The sequence below is a fragment of the Opisthocomus hoazin genome, chromosome 4 (genome assembly GCF_030867145.1).
Source record: "Opisthocomus hoazin isolate bOpiHoa1 chromosome 4, bOpiHoa1.hap1, whole genome shotgun sequence".
Lineage (NCBI taxonomy): Eukaryota > Metazoa > Chordata > Aves > Opisthocomiformes > Opisthocomidae > Opisthocomus > Opisthocomus hoazin.
Window position 1 is genome coordinate 94,314,160 of NC_134417.1, and position 19,326 is coordinate 94,333,485.

At 55.3% G+C, this 19,326-nt stretch overlaps 1 protein-coding gene across 7 annotated transcripts in view; it reads right to left on the minus strand.

Moving 5' to 3' along the window:
* Positions 1-19,326, minus strand: part of MAP4 (microtubule associated protein 4) — a 187,063-nt gene that overhangs the window by 79,345 nt on the left and 88,392 nt on the right. The gene's annotated exons all lie outside the window — the stretch shown is intronic.

Consider the following 19,326-nt stretch of genomic DNA (forward strand, 5'->3'; position numbering starts at 1 on the left):
CTTTGCTGGCCTGTGTTAAAGACAACTGCACAGAGACCAACAGCCTGCAGCAACCTGCCCTGCTGGAGAGTGCAGTGTCTCATCACCAGACCCTTGGTAGGCACCTCTCAAAGGAGAGCAGGATGTCAGCAGGACAGGGCCAGACTCTTCCCAGTGGTGCCCAGCGACAGGACAAGGGGCAACGGGCACAAACTGAAGCAGAGGAATCACAGAATCACAGAATCACAGAATAGTAGGGGTTGGAAGCGACCTCTGTGGGTCACCCAGTCCAACCCCCCTGCCGAAGCAGGGTCACCTACAGCAGGCTGCACAGGACCTTGTCCAGACGGGTCTTGAATATCTCCAGAGAAGGAGACTCCACAGCCTCCCTGGGCAGCCTGGGCCAGGGCTCCGTCACCCTCAGAGGGAAGAAGTTCTTCCTCGGGTTCAGCTGGAGCTTCCTCTGCTTCAGTTTGTGCCCGTTGCCCCTTGTCCCGTCGCTGGGCACCACTGAAAAGAGCTTGGAAGAGCTCCAGCTGAACCCGAGGAAGAACTTCTTCCCTCTGAGGGTGACGGAGCCCTGGCCCAGGCTGCCCAGAGGGGCTGGGGAGTCTCCTTCTCTGGAGATATTCCAGCCCCGCCTGGCCGCGGTGCTGTGCCCCCTGCTGTGGGTGACCCTGCTTGGGCAGGGGGTTGGGCTGGGTGACCCCCAGAGGTCCCGTCCAACCCCAACATTCTGGGATTCTGTGACAGCCTGAAAACGTCCTGCACAAAAACGCATGGAAACAACAAAGTTAGACCACGTAAAACTATTTCAGCAAGGTTTGTCCCAAGGAATACTCAACACCTGCAGATCAGCCTCTTCCCGAGGTCCTTACGAGCGGTCAGAAGATGTTTAGCAAACCAAAGCAAGAAAGCTCAGCTGTGAACTGACACCCCTCCAGCAGCAGCACTGAGACACTCCACAGGCTCTCCTCTTCCTCACCCTCTGTGCCTGGTGGGTTTTTTTGTTTTATAGAATACAATCACAGAATCATTAAGTTTGGAAAAGACCTCTGAGGTCACCAAGTCCAACCGTCACCCCAACACCCCCATGCCTGCTAAACCCTGTCCCCAAGGGCCACATCCAGACGGTGTTTGAACACCTCCAGGGATGGGGACTCCCCCCCTGCCCTGGGCAGCCTGGCCCAAGGCCTGACCACTCTCTCAGCACAGACATTTTGCCCAATCTCCAACCTGAACCTCCCCTGACGCAGCTTGAGGCCATTGCCTCTCGTCCTGTCGCTGGTTCCTGGGGAGCAGAGCCCAACCCCCCCTCACTGCACCCTCCTGGCAGGGAGCTGCAGAGAGCGAGAAGGTCTCCCCTCAGCCTCCTCTTCTCCAGACGGAACAGCCCCAGCTCCCTCAGCCGCTCCTCAGCAGACTTCTTCTCCAGCCCCCTCCCCAGCCTCGCTGCCCTTCTCTGGACACGCTCCAGCCCCTCCAGGTCCTGCTTGCAGTGAGGGGCCCAGCACTGCACCCAGCACTGGAGGGGCGGCCTCAGCAGCGCCCAGTCCAGGGGCACCATCCCTGCCCTGCTCCCGCTGCCCACCCCATTGCTGAGCCAAGCCAGGATGGCGGTGGCCTTCTTGGCCACCTGGGCACACTGCTGGCTCCTGGTCAGCCGGCTGTCACCCAGCACCCCCAGGGCCTTTTCCACCGGGCAGCTCTCCAGCCGCTCCTCCCCAGGCCTGCAGCGCTGCTGGGGTTGGTGTAACCCAAGGGCAGGATGCGGCCCTTGGCCTTGTTGACCCTCAATAACACCCAGGAACATCTCCCCTTTGCTCAGGTTGTTCTCTTCTCCCAGCGCAGCACCCTGGGATGAACCAGCAGATACCCAAGAGCCGGCAGCATCCCCACACCCCCACCACGACGCGCAGACGTACGAAGCCCTGGCGACAGCCCCAGCTGCACCCACACCTTTGGGAACAAGAAGATTCCAGCTCTGTCCCGGGAGCTGGGATCTAGAGGCCCTCCAGGGTGCTGCAGGCCAGGTGGGGAGCGAGATCCACCCCTGCATGTTGGGGGGCAGCTCTGGATACGACAGGAACCACACGCACACCTCCACTGATCACTGTTATTAACACTTTAAACGGCTTCAACGGAGAAACAAAAGCAGCAGCGAGCGGTCATGGCCAGGATGGGAGAGAGCACTGAAGCATCAATGAAGTTCTCCTCGTAAGAAGGGATGGATCAATACGTCCAGCACATGAGAGCCACCTATAAAGGAGCTAACGCTCCCGAGGTTTCATTTATACTCCATTGAACACACAAAAAAATCCTGAACTTCAGCTGTGCCAATACCGACTGCTCTCCTGGGGCTCCCTCGTTACCCTAAGAAGTCCAGTCAGAGAGTCACAGAATGGTTTGGGTTGGAAGGGACCTTAAAGATCATCTGGTTCCAACCCCCCTGCCATCAGCAGGGACATCATTTCAGCTTCCAAAGACATTTCCAGATCCTGCAGCTGTACAAGAGAAACAAAAATGTACGTATTGATGTTTTCAGATACGACAAACACGGTGGAAAGGCTCAAAACAACTACCCAGACTCATGGCTTTTCAGATGAATTTTCTTTTAAGGAGACATTAATTTATCAACTCTTCACAGAATCACAGAATCACAGAATGTTGGGGGTTGGAAGGGCCCTCTGGGGGTCCCCCAGCCCAACCCCCTGCCCAAGCAGGGTCACCCACAGCAGGCTGCACAGCACTGCGGCCAGGTGGGGCTTGAATATCTCCAGAGAAGGAAACTCCACAAAAGTTCCTCCTTCTCCAAGCAACCTTGGCGGACAACAAGAAGCAGGATCTCAGAAACAGGGGCCCAAGGACTGGGGAAAAGAAGATTTTTTTTCTGTTCCAAACCCAGGTCTGCAGACCCTGCTAAAACACGCAGTCTGCACAGGTGATCAACAGGTAAAAGAGCGAAAAGCAAACAAAAATGACTCGCCAAAGTCTTGTGGCAATCCGGCCTGGAAGCATCCATTAATACTTATCAGCAACAGACAACGTATTCAACACACAATGTAAATTTGGCAGATCCCATGAACCTGTGAAGTGATTTTAGCAAGTCTTAAAGCTTGCTGATAGCTGAAAATCCAGTTACAACTGCTGATAACATGAACCAATGTAGAATTACAGCTCAAAGTCACAGAATCCCAGAATCCCAGAATGTTGGGGGTTGGCATGGCCCTCTGGGGGTCACCCAGCCCAACCCCCTGCCGAAGCAGGGTCACCCACAGCAGGCTGCACAGGACCTTGTCCAGGTGGGGCTTGAATATCTCCAGAGAAGGAGACTCCCCAGCCCCTCTGGGCAGCCTGGGCCAGGGCTCCGTCACCCTCAGAGGGAAGAAGTTCTTCCTCGGGTTCAGCTGGAGCTTCCTCTGCTTCAGTTTGTGCCCGTTGCCCCTTGTCCTGTCGCTGGGCACCACTGCAAAGAGTCTGGCCCCATCCTCCTGACCCCCACCCTGCAGATATTTAGAGGCATTTCCAAGGTCCCCTCTCAGCCTTCTCTTCTCCAGGCTGAACAAGCCCAGCTCCCTCAGCCTCTCCTCCTAGGACAGATGCTCCAGTCCCCTCACCATCCTTGTAGCCCTGTGCTGGACTCTCTCCAGTAGCTCTTCATCTTTCTTGAACAGGGGAGCCCAGCACTGGACAGAGTACTCTAGATGAGGCCTCACCAGGGCAGTGTAGAGTGGAAGGAGAACCTTCCTCGTCCTGCTGGCCAAACTCTTCTTGATGCACCCCAGGATCCCATTGGCTTTCTTGGCAGCCAGGGCACGCTGCTGGCTCATGGTTATCTGTCGTCCCAGCCCGTCCCAGTGCTCAGTTCACAGAATCACAGAATGTTGGGGGTTGGAAGGGACCTCTGGGGATCCCCCACCCAACCCCTGCCCAAGCAGGGTCACCCACAGCAGGCTGCACAGCACCGCGGCCAGGCGGGGCTGGAATATCTCCAGAGAAGGAGACTCCCCAGCCCCTCTGGGCAGCCTGGGCCAGGGCTCCGTCACCCTCAGAGGGAAGAAGTTCTTCCTCGGGTTCAGCTGGAGCTTCCTCGGCTTCACTTTGTGCCCGTTGCCCCTTTAAGTTTCGCTTAAAAAACCAAAAATACCGTTAAGAACATACTCACAAAGCAAAGTTGCTTCTGAAAGTAAAAATGTGGATCCCATGCAAGCAGCACCTTCCCCGACCCGATCCCACGGCGGGGTCCGGAGAGGGACGGCAGCGCATTTAGGAGGGCTGCTGGCAGCGTCGAGCTGTTTCTCTTCTCATCTGCTCCACGAAGCTCGGCACGGCCACGTAAGCCAATTCCGAAGCCAATCCACACAAAACAGGGCTTCTGGCAGCCGACGCCACGGCCGCTCCCGGCGCGGGCAGCCCGCTGCGCTCCCACCTCCGGGAAAAAAAAGAAATCCGTACCCAGCACGCCGCAGGGCAGCAGCCAGCCAGCTTCCAGCAAGGAGCACTCTTGGCAGAGGATTATCACCAGAAAGCCTTTTTTAGCTGGGGGAGATGCTAATCTTGACAGGTCACTGCCCAGATCCCTAAGCTAGAGGTTAAGTATCTTCGAAATTAATGAGGCTGCAGCCTCGAGATGTCCCCGCCAGCACCAAGCCACGCAAACTGAAAAAGAGAAGCTGATAGCTCACGAGGGGACCTAATAAATGCTTAAATATCTGCCGGGTGGGGGTCAGGAGGCCGGGGCCAGACTCTTTCCAGTGGTGCCCAGCGACAGGACAAGGGGCAACGGGCACAAACTGAAGCCGAGGAAGCTCCAGCTGAACCCGAGGAAGAACTTCTTCCCTCTGAGGGTGACGGAGCCCTGGCCCAGGCTGCCCAGAGGGGCTGGGGAGTCTCCTTCTCTGGAGATATTCCAGCCCCACCTGGACGTGGTCCTGTGCAGCCTGCTCTGGGTGGCCCTGGAGCCCCTCCACCACTCCTCCCAGTTTTGTATCATCAGCAAACTGGTATTTTGGAGAGCCAAGTGATACAACCGAGAGTTTTACTGTGTCACTTCGGGTTCATTCCAGAAGCTGAGGGCCTTCTGCATATCCTCGCTGGTGAACATTCCACCCAAAGCCATGCAAAAATGTTCCGTCTGAAAAAAAATGTTCCGTCTGAACCCGAGGAAGAACTTCTTCCCTCTGAGGGTGACGGAGCCCTGGCCCAGGCTGCCCAGGGAGGTTGTGGAGTTTCCTTCTCTGGAGATATTCAAGCCCCGCCTGGACAAGGTCCTGTGCAGCCTGCTGTGGGTGATCCTGCTTTGGCAGGAGGGTTGGACTAGATGACCCACAGAGGTCCCTTCCAACCCCTACTATTCTGTGATTCTGTGAAAAGCCCCACAGACCCGTCCAACAGGCCCAGCACAAGACGCAGACAACGTCAGAGAACATCTCTGCATACAGCAACGTCCATGCAGCCACGCCAAGATGGAGTCAGCCAACTCACTGCCCCACTCCCCGGCCTTGGAGCCAGCCTCGTCATCGAGGAGACGGATGTACGAGAAGGCATCGGAACATCTTGACCAGGCAGCCTTGCCTAAAATTTATCCATTTGAAGAAAGCAAAATTCTGAGGCAAAAGGCTCAAAGTGTGGGAGCTGCTGGCTCCTGAAGCACATGAGGTCTGTCCAAAACCCAGCTTGCCGGCACCGGAGGAGAACCCAAGCGACCAGAGGAACAGGCGACGAAGCTTCATCCCGTGCCACCAACCCGGCCAGAGCTCTGGAGCGCGGCCATCTCCTCTCCCGAGTACGCAGGCCCGCGAGTGAGCGACGTGAAAACCACGAGTGACAAAAAGTTGTGTTTAAAATCAGCGTAAGGAGGAAGGCCCGTGAAGTTTCTGCGGCGGACTGCGGCCCCTCGGCGCGACGGCGAGCAGGGACAGCGCGTCCCTTACGCTGTCACCAGGCAGTGACACTGCAGTTTGCAGCAGCGAGCTGTGACCCAGGGCACTGTCACCCCTCGTTTGAGCAGGGAGAAAAGTTATTTCCCCTGAAAGGGCTGTTACCAAATTTAAACAGCTTCTGACTGATTGAGGCAACGCTCCAGTTCGAGCACCCGATTGTACCTCCCGCCAGCGGGGCACGGCGAGAGGCGGCAGCGGCATCTCGGTCGCGGCAGAGGCACATGTGGGTGTCACACAGGGTGACCATGAGCCAGCAGCGTGCCCTGGCTGCCCAGAAGGCCAATGGTCTCCTGGGGTGCATTCAGAGGAGTGTGGCCAGCAGGGCGAGGGAGGGTCTCCTCCCCCTCTGCTCTGCCCCACTGAGGCCCCATCTGCAGTGCTGTGTCCAGTGCTGGGCTCCCCACTTCAAGAAAGATGAGGAGCCACTGGAGAGAGCCCAGCGCAGGGCTATGAGGATGAGGAGGGGACTGGAGCATCTCTCCTAGGAGGAGAGGCTGAGGGAGCTGGGCTTGTTCAGCCTGGAGAAGAGAAGGCTGCGAGGGGACCTTGGAAATGCCTCGAAATATCTGCAGGGTGGGGGTCAGGAGGCCGGGGCCAGACTCCTTCCAGTGGTGCCCAGCGACAGGACAAGGGGCAACGGGCACAAACTGAAGCAGAGGAAGCTCCAGCTGAACCCGAGGAAGAACTTCTTCCCTCTGAGGGTGACGGAGCCCTGGCCCAGGCTGCCCAGAGGGGCTGGGGAGTCTCCTTCTCTGGAGATATTCCAGCCCCGCCTGGCCGCGGTGCTGTGCAGCCTGCTGTGGGTGACCCTGCTTGGGCAGGGGGTTGGGCTGGGTGACCCCCAGAGGTCCCTGCCAACCCCCAACATTCTGGGATTCTGTGATTGAGACAGCACCAGCTCACTTCTCCACCCTTCTCCTCCTTAAAAAAAATCCAAACAAGTCACTTCAGATACTTCCAGCTCGTAAGCCAACACTTATCCCCCAAAGCAGACGCCCAGAGCCGCGAGTGAGGAAGCCACTCGGAGGACTGAGCACTCATTCCAAATCCGCACGGAGTCTGGGACCTCTGAGAAATGTTCCCACCGCACCGCTCCACGTCCCACCGCGCCGTATCAGCGCTCCCGTCCCCCGACCCGTTCAGTGTCTGATGGCTGCTCAGATTCGAAGCTCTGCATTTCTCCTGACCTACATCTTTTGGCACTTGCACTCTTTCCTCGCCTGCTTCGCACGAGATGCGGAGGAACCGCTCCGAAGCGACAATATATATCGTCACCCCTGAAACATATAAATACATATATATGTATATGGACATATATATACACACACATCTTTTCTACAGCTTCCCAAGCCCCATCTGCGGGTGTGTGCACACAGAACTCCCCATATGCTTGCTCTGCAGAACGAGACGGTGAGAATGGAAATAAAGGCTCAAAATAGAAGATTTCCCTTCAGCATCCCAGCGCTGTTTGCTCAGCGCTGCGCTCGCAGCCCGTTTCTCAGCCCCTGCTCGCTCACACCGCCGTGACCTACTTTCCGCTTCGAAAATCCCACGGCAGAAGCGGCGAGCTCGCAGGAGGAATCGGAAGCAGGCACGGGAAATCTATCTGCCACGGTCGTGATCCGGTTTTCTGGCCGTTAATTCCAGATAGTGTCAAACTAATGACACGAGGGACATCAAAGCACGACGCCGTTTACACAGTGCCAGGAGAATCCACAGTTCTGTCGCTGTTTATCAGGAAGCTTCTGCTTGGAGAAAGGGAAAACCAACGCGCTGACGCCGCTTTTTCGAAACCATTTTCCTCTACGGCCTTGTAGGGAGTCACCCAGTTTTCTAGGAACTTCTGAGTTCCTCGCTAAGGAGGTTTCAGTGTTTCGTGGTGCTAAATAAATCTTCTCCATGCTATTTTCTCGCTGTAAAACTAACGAATAAAGTACCTTTCACAGAATGTTGGGGGTTGGAAGGGCCCTCTGTGGGTCACCCAGTCCAACCCCCTGCTGAAGCAGGGTCACCTACAGCAGGCTGCACAGGACCTTGTCCAGGCAGGGCTTGAATATCTCCAGAGAAGGAGACTCCACAACCTCCCTGGACAACCTGTAAATAGAATCACAGAATCCCAGAATCCCAGAATAGTAGGGGTTGGAAGGGACCTCTGGGGGTCCCCCAGCCCAACCCCCTGCCCAAGCAGGGTCACCCACAGCAGGCTGCACAGCACCGCGTCCAGGAGGGGCTTGAATATCTCCAGAGAAGGAGACCCCACAACCTCCCTGGACAACCTGTAAATAGAATCACAGAATCACAGAATAGTAGGGGTTGGAAGGGACCTCTGTGGGTCATCTAGTCCAACCCTCCTGCCGAAGCAGGGTCACCCACAGCAGGCTGCACAGGACCTTGTCCAGGTGGGGCTTGAATATCTCCAGAGAAGGAGACTCCACAACCTCCCTGGACAACCTGTAAATAGAATCACAGAATCACAGAATAGTAGGGGTTGGAAGGGACCTCTGTGGGTCATCTAGTCCAACCCTCCTGCTGAAGCAGGGTCACCTACAGCAGGCTGCACAGGACCTTGTTCAGGCAGGTCTTGAATATCTCCACAGAAGGAGACTCCACAACCTCCCTGGACAACCTATAAATACCTTTATTCCTGGGGACAAGCCACTCAGGCCTCAACGCAGGCATCGGAGGGAAGGAGAGCACCTAGAAGGGAAGGTCACCAGAGCCGGTGTTTGCACAGGAGCTCCCACCTACACACCACAGACCCACCATGTCAAGAAAAAAAGAAGAAAAACTCCTTACTCAGACCACTGGTTTGATGTTGAATTGTCTCACCTAGATGTATCTGACAGAGCCGGGTCTCGAGCGCGCAGCTAAAGCCGAACGGCTGATGCTCCTGCCCGCTTGACACTAAGTAGACCGGACATTTCCAGGGTTGTCAGGAGACTTCCATGGCCCGCGAAGCTCCAGCCGCATGAGAGCCGCAGTGACTGCACTGCAGGGCATCTCCGCAGCCAGGGCAGACACGGCTCCCGGTTTGTTTTCATTTTAGGAAAAACACAGCAGCGCACAGACAGTTCGACCTTGGAACAGAGCCGGGCAACAGCCTGGCGCCGCGTCCCCAGGAGCTGCGCCGAGCTCCGCAGCGGGCTGCGAAGGTGCGGCGTGTGTGGTGGGCACCGAGAAGGCCAGTGGTCTCCTGGGTGCATTCAGAGGAGTGTGGGCAGCAGGTCAGGGAGGGTCTCCTCCCCCTCTGCTCTGCCCCACTGAGGCCCCATCTGCAGTGCTGTGTCCAGTGCTGGGCTCCCCAGTTCAAGAAAGATGAGGAGCTACTGGAGAGAGCCCAGCGCAGGGCTACGAGGATGAGGAGGGGACTGGAGCATCTCTCCTAGGAGGAGAGGCTGAGGGAGCTGGGCTTGTTCAGCCTGGAGAAGAGAAGGCTGAGAGGGGACCTTGGAAATGCCTCGAAATATCTGCAGGGTGGGGGTCAGGAGGACGGGGCCAGACTCTTTGCAGTGGTGCCCAGCGACAGGACAAGGGGCAACGGGCACAAACTGAAGCAGAGGAAGCTCCAGCTGAACCCGAGGAAGAACTTCTTCCCTCTGAGGGTGCCGGAGCCCTGGCCCAGGCTGCCCAGAGGGGCTGGGGAGTCTCCTTCTCTGGAGATATTCCAGCCCCGCCTGGCTGCGGTGCTGTGCAGCCTGCTGTGGGTGACCCTGCTTGGGCAGGGGGTTGGGCTGGGTGACCCACAGAGGTCCCTGCCAACCCCTACTATTCTGTGATTCTGTGATTCTGTGATTTTAACGGTTGGCTCAGGGAACCCGACTTCTCCTCCCAGCCTTCCCACCAACTCACCGCGTGGCATCAGCACTAACTACCAGCGCACCTTGAACCTGCTAAAAAGCCATTTAACATTGCAAGTTTTCATCTGCGCAGAGAAAAAAACGACTCCAGAAGAATAAAATGCCGTTGTTCAGTCCTACAGTCGTCTGTGGAGAAACCACCAACCCTCTTAAATGCAAATAACTGCCGGGTCCCCAGCAGTTCAGGCAGAGCAGAGACAGCCAGCCAGTTTAGCCAGGCTCTCGGGTGTTTTTTCAAGCAGCCAGACTAACCTGAGGGCACGGAAAAACTAACAGAGAGCTACAGAAAATGCTTTTTTTAGAACAGACAGGTCAAACATAGTGTGCCCTAGTTAAAAAGACAGTTAAACAACTGAGCAAGCGACATGACAAAACAAAATCAAGCTTCCCTTCCAGATAACTTCTTTTTTTGGGCATAAATCGTGTTTTGTTCACTTCCCAGGTCGCTTCCGTGCCTCGCTGAGGCATTCCTAATTTCCTCCTTGTCTACAGCATCAGTTGTCCACAGAAATATCTGCAGCCCTACAGCTCAACGCCGACTCCGAAGGGAGCTGTTAATCTTGCACAGTTTCACAGGCATTGATTAAATGTGAACAGCCAGATGCCTGCTAAGAAATCTCCATTTCCACCCAGCCACCTCCAGGAAGCAGCTAATTCACCGGTTGCGGCTCTAAAATGAACGGCCAGACTCCCGGGAACAGCCTCCTGCCCCGAGACCGCGGCAGCTCCGCGCTGCAGACACCTCCATCCTGCCCTGCCCTGCCCGGCACAACAGGGCAGCTTCACGGAGTGACAGAATGGTGGGGGCTGGAGAGGACATCTGGGGTCACCCCGCCCAACCCCCTGCCCAAGCAGGGTCACCCACAGCAGGCTGCACAGCACCGCGGCCAGGCGGGGCTGGAATATCTCCAGAGAAGGAGACTCCCCAGCCCCTCTGGGCAGCCTGGGCCAGGGCTCCGTCACCCTCAGAGGGAAGAAGTTCTTCCTCGGGTTCAGCTGGAGCTTCCTCGGCTTCAGTTTGTGCCCGTTGCCCCTTGTCCTGTCGCTGGGCACCACTGGAAAGAGTCTGGCCCCGGCCTCCTGACCCCCACCCTGCAGATATTTAGAGGCATTTCCAAGGTCCCCTCGCAGCCTTCTCTTCTCCAGGCTGAACAAGCCCAGCTCCCTCAGCCTCTCCTCCTAGGAGAGATGCTCCAGTCCCCTCCTCGTCCTCGTAGCCCTGCGCTGGGCTCTCTCCAGTAGCTCCTCATCTTTCTTGAAGTGGGGAGCCCAGAACTGGACCCAGCACTGCAGATGGGGCCTCACTGGGGCAGAGCAGAGGGGGAGGAGACCCTCCCTCGCCCTGCTGCCCACACTCCTCTGAATGCACCCCAGGAGACCATTGGCCTTCTGGGCAGCCAGGGCACGCTGCTGGCTCATGGTCACCCTGTCGTCCCCCAGCACTCCCAGTCCCTCTCCGCAGAGGGACCAGCTCCGATACCCTGAGGTGAGCTTTCACCTCACCGGATGAAGGAAAGGAGACACCGCACATCATTCATCAGCAGAAGTGGAAGAAGGAAGAGCGCATACTTCGAAAACACCCGAACCGTGCATTTTGCACAGCCAAGCTCCAAGCACGGGACGAGCTTCGCTCGCAGCGTTACGCCCAGGGGGAAGAGGATCGGGCAAAGCTCCCCGCGCCGGGACAGGAGGACGGGATCCCGAGCATCCTTCACGCCTCGCTTCAGAGTGTCCTCACTCCGCAAAGTTTCCCAGCTTGTCTTTTCCAATACTCATTCAGCAAGAATTCAGGGAACTTTTACGCTACGCTGGACAAAAGCCTGAGTATTTTAGAAACACAGACTCTGCTGAAGGTGTACTTGGTGTTTTCTGGGTTGGAGCAGCAAGAAGCTGCACAAACTGTACCAAAATAGCAGCAAAAACGGGGGCTACTGATGAACATATTCGCAATTTCTTTATTTTTCAGTGAGTTACTCATGCTAGACTAAATGAGCTGAATTTCTTCAAACACATTTGCACGCAGGGTGGTATGGGTTTAACGAGGAAACGCTATCAGCCAGCTTGCTAAGCATCTATCCTGAATTTCTGTTTGCTTAGCCATTTAAAAGATGCACCCGCCCTGAGGTGTAGGTCTGCTCTCACCACTAGCCACCAAAGATCTCCTCCTGCTCAGCCTCACCGTATCCAGATATGTTTCGTAACGACAAGGTTTTCTTTTTCCAGAAAAGGTCAGATTAATCCAAGCTTACCCCTGGCACTAGGCAACACCACTGCAATGGGAACGCTGTGATAATAACAGATGCGGCATCGCTATAAAAGATAAAATGCACAATATAATCAGCCTTACCCTATTTTCAGTGATGGGACTGAAATGGAAGGAGATTAAAGAGCTAAGGCCTCCGAGGGAGCGACGACTAGAGCCAGGATTAGGGAAGTTTCCTAACCCCCAGGTTCAGATTTAGCCCATGTCATACGACCTCGCAAAGCCACTCCGACATCCCAGCACGCAACTCATCCCGGGTTTTTCTGTAAGCAGAAACGGAGCCCTGGCCCAGGCTGCCCAGGGAGGTTGTGGAGTCTCCTTCTCTGGAGATATTCCAGCCCCGCCTGGCCGTGGTGCTGTGCAGCCTGCTGTGGGTGACCCTGCTTGGGCAGGGGGTTGGGCTGGGGGACCCACAGAGGTCCCCTCCAACCCCCAACATTCTGTGATTCTGTGAGATTGGGTAAAGTAAGTGCAGGATAAGGGCATGACCTCGGATGATAAAGCAGTAAGGGAAGCGGTCCTACTTGTTTCTCTTCTGCCTGCCTCTCAAACTCTGTTTTAAAAAGGCTGCCTCAATGGCCAACCATCTACAGGCTTACGGGCACAACAATATTCTGGGGGCCCAGAAACAAAGTTCTGAGAAACAGCCATGGAGCTGATTTTGCGCAGAGGCCGAGGAACCTGAAGGACGGACAGAGAGAAAAGGGCTCACATTTTCTGTTAGAGCCTGGTCTGCATACTTCAACGCTTCCCAAGCACACCTCCACAAAGCAGTTGGCTTCAATGCACTTAGAAGATATTAAATTCAAGATATAAGCTCAAAAGCTCATGGCTTGAACACTTTAACAGCTCCACGCTTGGGCAGTTCCAGCTTCGTGAGACGCGCTCGTTCCTCCAGCTGTCAGACGCTTGCTGGAATGACTCCCCAGCACACCACGAAAGCGAAAGGGTTTGTATTAACGTTTCCTAAATCTCACTAAGCCTCACCATAAGGCTTTTAACAGACTTCTTGACATACGTACTACCTTATTACGAGCTCGCTTTATTTTCTACTCACAAGTCAGGATGCGTTCCACCTAAAGTTTAGAAGCAAGAAGTGAAAAGAAGTCACAGAATCACAGAATCACAGAATAGTAGGGGGTGGCAGGGACCTCTGGGGGTCACCCAGCCCAACCCCCTGCCCAAGCAGGGTCACCCACAGCAGGCTGCACAGCACCGCGGCCAGGTGGGGCTGGAATATCTCCAGAGAAGGAGACTCCACAACCTCCCTGGGCAGCCTGGGCCAGGGCTCCGTCACCCTCAGAGGGAAGAAGTTCTTCCTCGGGTTCAGCTGGAGCTTCCTCTGCTCCAGTTTGTGCCCGTTGCCCCTTGCCCTGTCGCTGGGCACCACTGCAAAGAGTCTGGCCCCGGCCTCTTGACCCCCACCCTGCAGATATTTAGAGGCATTTCCAAGGTCCCCTCTCAGCCTTCTCTTCTCCAGGCTGAACAAGCCCAGCTCCCTCAGCCTCTCCTCCTAGCAGAGATGCTCCAGTCCCCTCCTCATCCTCGTAGCCCTGCGCTGGGCTCTCTCCAGTAGCTCCTCATCTTTCTTGAACTGGGGAGCCCAGAACTGGACACAGCACTCCAGATGAGGCCTCACCAGGGCAGTGTAGAGGGGGAGGAGAACCTCCCTCGTCCTGCTGGCCACACTCTTCTTGATGCAAAAGTCGTCGCAGGTTGCTAGGAAAATACCTTTTAAGAGAGAAATGGCCATGGCAACAGCATTTTTTTAAACAAAATGAGGTCCCTCCTTTTACTCGTCGTCACCACTGGAGCTTCCAACACCGTCCCAGTAGCTGTACCCGTTCCAGCACTCACTGTCCTTCACGCACCAGCAAGCAGCCTCTCGGGAACCCACGGTGACACTGGGTACAAAGGAGCGCTGGCTTCCCGAAAAAACCCGGCCTTGCTAATTCCCAGCTCTTCCCTCCCTCATCCCACACCACCACGGCCCAGCAGCACCAGTGCTTCCCGTTACAGCCTCGTGCCTCCAGCCCGGCATGGCGACCACGGGGCAGCTGCCCCTCTCCCCCCCGGGGAAGCGGAGCATTTCGTAAAGCGGCTCCGGCGCGCCCGCCGTGCGCCACTTCCCTGCAAATAACAGAGCTCGTTACGCAACGGCTTAAGCTGATTTGAGAGAAGCAGCAAACGAGACTACGGCCCAGGAAGAAAAGCTTCTTGAGCACGTCATTTCACATGGGGAAAAAAAGGGGACTGGTTCATGGCGGAGTAGACCGGACTGCAGGATCTCATCTGGAGCATCTCTCCCAGGAGGAGAGGCTGAGGGAGCTGGGCTTGTTCAGCCTGGAGAAGAGAAGGCTGCGAGGGGACCTTGGAAATGCCTCGAAATATCTGCAGGGTGGGGGTCAGGAGGCCGGGGCCAGACTCTTTCCAGTGGTGCAGAATGGTAGGGGGTTGGCAGGGCCCTCTGTGGGTCCCCCAGCCCAACCCCCTGCCGAAGCAGGGTCACCCACAGCAGGCTGCACAGGACCTTGTCCAGGCGGGGCTGGAATATCTCCAGAGAAGGAGACTCCACAACCTCCCTGGGCAGCCTGGGCCAGGGCTCCGTCACCCTCACAGGGAAGAAGTTCTTCCTCGGGTTCAGCTGGAGCTTCCTCGGCTTCAGTTTGTGCCCGTTGCCCCTTGTCCTGTCGCTGGGCACCACTGCAAAGAGTCTGGCCCCGGCCTCCTGACCCCCACCCTGCAGATATTTAGAGGCATTTCCAAGGTCCCCTCGCAGCCTTCTCTTCTCCAGGCTGAACAAGCCCAGCTCCCTCAGCCTCTCCTCCTAGGACAGATGCTCCAGTCCCCTCCTCATCCTCGTAGCCCTGTGCTGGGCTCTCTCCAGCAGCTCCTCATCTTTCTTGAAGTGGGGAGCCCAGCACTGGACACAGCACTGCAGATGGGGCCTCAGTGGGGCAGAGCAGAGGGGGAGGAGACCCTCCCTCGCCCTGCTGCCCACACTCCTCTGAATGCACCCCAGGAGACCATTGGCCTTCTGGGCAGCCAGGGCACACTGCTGGCTCATGGTCACCCTGTCGTCCCCCAGCACTCCCAGTCCCTCTCCGCAGAGCTGCTCTCCAGCAGCTCAGCCCCAGCCTGTACTGGTGCCTGGGGTTGTTCCTCCCCAGGTGCAGGACCCTGCCCTTGCCCTTGTTGAACCTCATCAGGTTCCTCTCTGCCCAACTCTCCAGCCTGCCCAGGTCTCGCTGGATGGCAGCACAGCCTTCTGGTGTGTCCACCACCCCTCCCAGTTCTGTGTCACCAGCAAACACTGCTAAATCTAAGTTAGCATTCCCACAGACATATCATTTTTCTGGGAATCCTCACAAAACCAGCCATCTTCAGCCCCAAGAGGTGCACCCCTCCCCCAAATACGAGCTGTTCTTCACCAGCTCGCTCATACGTACGGATTTTAAGGACCTTGCAGTGCATCACGGACGTGAGCATCCATCTCATCCAGCCCCAGTTCACTTTTTACTCCTTGAGCACTGCGGGGAGTTGTTTTCCTTCTTTCTGTTCCCAAGTTTTGAAGTAATTTCTAGTTTAACATATCAACTAAACCCATCCTTTGATGGACATGTCCTCAAACGTCTGTCCAGACAGCAAGGAGTTGAAGTTTAAGCCCCCGACCTCTTGCAGAAGTGACACCAGAGCGGTGAATCCAGCACCTGCAGATATGAACCACGCACAAGCAGCGCAAGCCAAGAAGATTCTCACCACAGTACAACTATCAGAGGTTAGTTTAGTCCGAGATGTTTATTAGGGCAATTTATTCCACAGTGATACACAGCGTCACAAAATACACAGCACTGGAATAGTTAAGAAAAATCAGGAGTGGTAACAGAGAAGCTTGTAAGCACAAGAGAGTTATAGTATGCTCTGCAAAGACATAATATCATTTCCAAAGAGTGGAGAAAAATATAAATAACATGGAATTTCAGAGGAACACCTTTGGTAGCCACCTGGCTTTCTGAAAACGGAAAAACAAAATACCCGCTCCCGCATATTCATGCACTGCATGGAATGTTCTCCAAGATCCAGGTACATTTTCTGGGAGTGACAACAGGCTCCCCACTGCATATGGACCCCCTCAACGTCCCCTGCCTCCCCCTCGCCATCACACCCAGCCTCCTCCCAGGACAGCCACGCTGCACGGCCGGCCCCGAAGAAGCGAACGCGTGACGGCGCAGAGCTCTCGCTGCGAGCCCTGGAAGGAAGAACCACCACCAAGCCCACAGGAACACCCAGCTCCCTTCCTCTCTCGCCTGATGACGCTTCAAATAAACAGGGATAAAAATATGGGTGGAGGGGAATAAAAAATAAAAAGTGGTAGCGTGATGGAATGATTCGTGTTCGCAGCGGAGGCAGCGCCTGGAGCCCAGGGGTGCTCCAGGGACCTTTGCTTGGCTCTGCCCGAGGCACCGCTGTGCCCGGTTACCCAACAGACGTCCAGCCCAGGGTCACCAAGCGGTGGGGGTCCCACCACGGTGGGTCCCACCACGCCATGGCAGCTGCTACAGGTGCTAGAACCTCCCCTCCGGCCAACGCTTCGTAGCTTTATTGCTTTTAAATGGAATAAAACATCTGCAGGAGGGGGAGAAAGACTAGATGACCCACAGAGGTCCCTTCCAACCCCTACTATTCTGTGATTCTGTGATGCTCAGTTCATCTGAAACCTTCTGTTATTCAGTCTGAAAATATCTCTGCCATTTACTATTTATTCTCTATTTCTAGGGCACAAGTAGTTCAGCCCGCTTAAGGCAAAAGGTGAGAAAGCAAGACTTGTGGAACCAAGTTAAAAACCCTCCAGAATATCACAGAATATCACAGAATAGTAGGGGTTGGAAGGGACCTCTGTGGGTCATCTAGTCCAACCCTCCTGCCGAAGCAGGGTCACCTACAGCAGGCTGCACAGGACCTTGTCCAGGCGGGTCTTGAATATCTCCAAACTGGCCATGATCCCGCCTTGCTCCAAAATCAACATAAAAAAAATAAAATAGCTGCAAAGGGGTCTTGAAAAATAAAGCCAAGAACACAACAGTGTCCTTTTCTGGCAACAGGCACCCAAAACCCCGCGAGAGGAAAGCGCTTCGTGACAACAGGAGGGACCAAACCCCCCTCCTTGCACCACACGTCGCTGCTCCCCTCTCCCCTTTCGGTGCCACCGAGCAGCGGACCCGACGTGCGAGGGACGGCTGGAGGAATGCTCCCGGACCTTCCACCACCCCCAAAAGGCTGGAGAGGCTTTGGAGTCTTCTCCAGGGTGGAGGCTGCTGGCTACACGCTACCACGTGGCACCATTTCCAGTAAAACCAGAAAGACAGAGCTGTCCCAGCCAGACCTGCCAGCGCATCCCGAGTCCCAGCCCCCATCACTGCTCCATCCGTGGGGAAACGCTTATTTCTCCACGTGGGACAGGACCTGCTCTCTGAGACTGATGGCCTTAACGAGGTCACCACATCGGACCGGTGAGGGAAGGGCCCAGCTTTGGCAGCCGAGCGCCCGCAGGCAACGGGGTTTTCTCAGAAATGGCATCTGTCCACCTCTGAGGAGAAGCCACCGGCGGTGCTTCTTCAGAAACTGGCACCACAAGAACATCAGCCACTAAGGAGGCTTTGAAGGGTGGGTAAAGCAATAAATGGCCACCAAATTAAGAGAACAAAAGCCTCGAGTCCCGCCACCCGTCGCTGAACAGGCTGACCACTCACTGCAGCGGCTCTGGACGCTGTCACCCCGGGCGGGGAGCGTGCCAGGTCCCAGATAAAAAAATAAAATCAGGACTGGATGGGTCACTATTTGAGGGAGATCTTAAGAAAACCTTCTGGTGGCATTAACAGTAGTATTTATTCAAAGTGCAACACTCTTCCAGTAAATCATTAGTAGACCAGTATCATACCATAGTCATGGGGACCAGCAGGGTACTGGGAATATTCAGCAGCGAGCTACTCCTCCGACAAGAAAATACCATTTTTAGGCAAGTGGAGGTCTTGGGACGCTAGCTTTTGGCAGCTTGGAAAACTCACATCCTACCTGAGACTGGATTTGGCTCCAAATCAATCCTGACCTTCTCAGGGGTGGTAGGCAAAGCACCTTTAGCTGCACAACACAACGGGTCTCAAACAACACATTCACCGGTCTACAGGCTGCGCTTGCCTGACGTAAAATGCTAAGCAGTCTCTCTAAATTATTTCCTTTTATCTATTGAATGGCAGCAACTAATACTTCTGTGTTTGCAAAGCTTTGCACCTTTACGGAGACAACAAGAATGGCAACAGACTCGCTGGCCTCTTGCAGCTCTGTAAGGGTAAAGCAGGCCCGTTCCTCTTGGCATTGCTGGAAACTGTCCTAATTATTTCAGTATAGCTCAAACAATTTACTCCTGGACCTTCTGTTCCTCTCGGTTTTAGAAGGGGCAGGTTATTTGTTCACGGCAGGTAAAATTTCATCCCAGTAGGCTGCCATTACCGAAACGAAGCTGGAGGTAGGGAGCTCAAGAAAGGCGATTTTCTTGCTTCCCAGGCTTGCAGGAAGCAGCACGACAGCCCAGCCGCCTCCCGAGGCAGCAACTTGCCCCTGGCTGCCTTCCTTCAGACCCCACCGCAAGCGTTTGAACCCCACAACCCACCCCTCACAAACCAGGACCAAGCCGCTTGTACCTCAGTAAAGGTGGTTTTTCCTAATCTGTTTGTTTCTCAAATCTCAAAGCACCTTTCTGAAGACGACAGCGTTATTAAAGATCCAGACCTCCCAGGAGCAGGTTTTGAAGCAGCAAGGACCAGGGCAGGTGGAACCCAGCGCTATTCTACCAGGAGGCGGTGAGTAGGGGGAGAAGGGAAAGGAGCTGAGGTCATGGTGGACCCATCCGCCGCGAAAGCACAGCTTCCACCTTTCCCATCAAACCTTCTGTTATGAAGCGTCCGTGAAAAAGGATATAAATGAAATTTAAAAGTGGTTGAACTGAAAACGGAGCCGTAGTTGCGATTTTACAACCAGTGGAAGCGCTGAAATCGTGCAGGTCCAAACCACCACGCACACGTGTGCTTACGCAAAGGAAGGAAGGTTTCAACAAGCACTGCAGAGCAGAGAGGGAGGAGGAGGAGGGCTGATCGGCCGACAGCACAGCTACTCTTTGGTTTCTTCTACACGTAAAGTCCAAAGACGTAAAGCAAGAGCTCTGTAAAATGCCGAAGATTTTAGAAGAGCAATGGCAGGTAGAAAAGTACACTGGTCTTGGATCAGTGGC